This window comes from Pan troglodytes, chromosome 6, assembly GCF_028858775.2.
Source record: "Pan troglodytes isolate AG18354 chromosome 6, NHGRI_mPanTro3-v2.0_pri, whole genome shotgun sequence".
NCBI classification, from domain to species: domain Eukaryota; kingdom Metazoa; phylum Chordata; class Mammalia; order Primates; family Hominidae; genus Pan; species Pan troglodytes.
The window spans coordinates 3,919,357-3,922,623 of record NC_072404.2 but is presented as its reverse complement, the minus strand read 5'-3'; the positions used below and the strand labels follow the sequence as shown (position 1 = coordinate 3,922,623).

The following is a 3,267-nucleotide window of genomic DNA, read 5'->3' as shown; positions in this document are numbered from 1 at the left end:
TACATATATATAATATACAAACTGAAATATATAGTTATATAAATATTTCAGTTTAAGTTTCAAAAATCACTGGAGGGTATTTTTATAATACCCTTCGGCAATTTTACCTGCTGCCTTTGCACATTCTGGTGAATTTCTAAATGGAAGTCTGATAGAGATTAATCTTTTAATGCATCATAAATAAAAAAGAAAATCACAGAATGATGTAGCTGGAGAGGACCCTGGGGATCTAAAGTGTTTCATGAAAGATTAATGTCCTTGATCTGTTTGTAAGTGTTTTGGAAAAATCTTCCATGGTCAAATAAAACTTGGCAATGTTGGATTAAAGTTAAATAGGTTTTTTTTCCTGCAGAACTTCATAGTCTTTAATATGCTAATGTGTTTTGTGAATCTACAAGGAATGAAGTGTTTCAATACTTATTTTACCCAGATTCTCATTTTGGGACAGGCTGGTCAAGCTGAGTCAGCTAGTATATTCTCTAGATGGAGATGATGGCTGATACCTTTTTGAGAGCAAGAGAGTCCCCAGGGGAAGCAAGGGTATATCAGTTGCTCCTATTTCATGCCAAGGATCCTCAGTCTTTAGAGGCTCAGAGAAGGCTGAAAGGCTACTCTAGGCTATCAGGGCTATCATTCATTGTGACCCATGCTACAGAGAACCTTTGAGCTCAGTGCAAAGGAGTGACCAGCCCTTGAGAATCAGGAAAATTTATTTATTCCTGACCTAGTCCACTGAGGACATACAAGGAATGGGGCAGGGGAGTGTCACCAGCTATGGTTACAAGCTAGTCTGATTCTCTTTCATTAAGAAAACTGGTCCCTGTGAGTTTAGATTGGGAAGCACCAGGTTAAAAAACTTTTAGGCCAGGAGTGGTGGCCAGGTACTCCAGCCTGGGTGACAGAGTGAGAATCTGTCTTAAAAAAAAAAAAAGTTAAGTGATGTCTTGTGTTGAGGACCTCTCAGAACTTTTTTTTTTTCAAGAGAATTAAATCGTTTATTGATTACACATGATAATGGATACACAAGCTTCATTCCCATCTATAATTTTATCTGGTACCATTATTCAATTTAGATATATTGCATAGGATGTGCCAACAATCACTTTTATAACCATTCCATGATTTTCCTTGGGTAATCCCTTTTAATGGTGAACTTCAGGTCACAACAGTAACTATCAGTTCAACTACACCAAGGTTTCCGAAGACAATGGCTTCTCCACCCAAGCAGGTTGTATATAAATTCCAAATAGAACCTGGCATCACCCTGAAGGAATTCTAACTTCACACTGTTGGGGAAATTTACCAAGATGGCTTCAGAGTAGACTAACTTTACACAGCACATTAAAAAAAAAGACTTTTATTCAGCGTCACGATCAGACTATTACATTTAGCAATCAACAGCATGGGGTGCAAAAAAAAATCTACATTAAAACCCTTTGTTGGAATGCTTTACACTTTCCACAAAACAGAAACTAAAATAACCTGTTATACAATTAGTCACAAATACAGTCCTCGAGTTTTTTGCCCATACACATGAGTATTTGTCTAAAACATGTCTTCTTTGTAGCAGCTAGGCCCTGCCACCACTGTGCTTGGCTGAGTTCACAAATCTGTTGTAACCTGTAGCTTCCCTGTCACTTCTCTGGCTCTCCTCTCCTGCTAAGCTTTGTTTCCTAATTAAAATCTTCTGCCACTGCCATAGCTACTGCTGCTGCTGGAACCGCCATAGCCACCTTGGTTTCGCGGTTTTGCAAAGTATTGGCCTCCACCGCCATAGGGGCCAGAGCTTCTGCCTCCAAAATTTCCTCCCTTCATGGGTCCAAAATTTGAAGACTGATTGTTGTAATTGCCAAAATCATTGTAGCTTCCACCACCTCCAAAATTGCTTCCATCATTACCAAATCCATTATAGCCATCCCCACTGCCACCATATCCACCACCACCACGGCTGCCACCAAAGCCACCATGACCACTGAAGTTTCCTCCACGACCGAAGTTGTCATTCCCACCGAAACCACCTCCACGACCGCCACCAAAGTTTCCAGAACCACTTCGACCTCTTTGGCTGGATGAAGCACTAGCCATCTCTAGCTTTGACAGGGCTTTTCTAACTTGACAGTTGTGGCCATTCACAGTATGGTATTTCTGAATGACAATCTTATCCACGGAGTCATGGTCATCAAAGGTTACAAAGGCAAAGCCCCTTTTCTTGCCACTGCCTCGGTCAGTCATGATTTCAATCACTTCAATTTTTCCATACTGTTCAAAATAATCTCTTAGGTGATGTTCTTCAGTGTCTTCTTTAATGCCACCAACAAATATCTTTTTCACAGTTAAGTGGGCACCTGGTCTTTGAGAATCTTCTCTGGAGACAGCTGTCTTTGGTTCCACAACTCTTCCATCCACCTTGTGTGGCCTTGCATTCATAGCTGCATCCACCTCCTCCACAGTGGCATATGTGACAAACCCAAAGCCCCTGGAGCGCTTGGTGTTTGGATCTCTCATTACCACACAGTCCGTGAGCGTTCCCCATTGCTCAAAATGGCTCCTCAGGCTCTCATCAGTTGTTTCAAAGCTCAACCCTCCAATGAAGAGCTTCCTCAGCTGTTCGGGCTCTTTAGGAGACTCTGACTTAGACATGACGGCAGGGTGAAGAGAGACTTTAACGATGCTTCTTTGGCGGTGTCCACGGGCAGAAAGGAGCAAGTAGACAAACGTATCTCCTCTCAGAACTTTTGATATGAAAGTGTGCATTGTGAAGAATGGGAGTAGAGTGTACAGGAGTTTTAAAAGCTACTTGGTCATGAAACTCTTGCTTTGTGCAGGATTCGAGGGGCACTAACATTCTGAGGAAAATATTTTGGGAAACATTGATCTAATCCAAACTTCTCATTTTACCAGCAAACAACTGTGGGGCCCTCTAAGTTTCCTTTCTCCATCATTGTGACAAATTCATTGGAATTAATTCAATTAAACCTGGGGTCAGCTTTGAAGAGATTTATTTAGCAGGTAAATCTGTTTTGTACATTTTGAGGGAGTTCTGAGTTTCCATAGTCAAAAACCACAGATCAATTTAACCAACCTTTATGGAATATCACCTATGGCCCAAAGACCCCTTAGCTACAGTGATGGTCTACAAAAATATAAACTGTAATTCTTGCAATACAGGAGATTAGTAATAATGGTAAATATAATGATGATGACACCATGAATAGCTAACATTTATTGAATGCCTTTCTATTAGTCAGGCACTTTACTAAGTATTTT

General features: G+C 40.7%; 1 pseudogene; it reads right to left on the bottom strand.

Moving 5' to 3' along the window:
• Positions 1-1,028: 1,028 nt before the first annotated feature.
• Positions 1,029-2,689, bottom strand: LOC134810507 (heterogeneous nuclear ribonucleoprotein A1-like; annotated as a pseudogene).
• Positions 2,690-3,267: the final 578 nt, after the last annotated feature.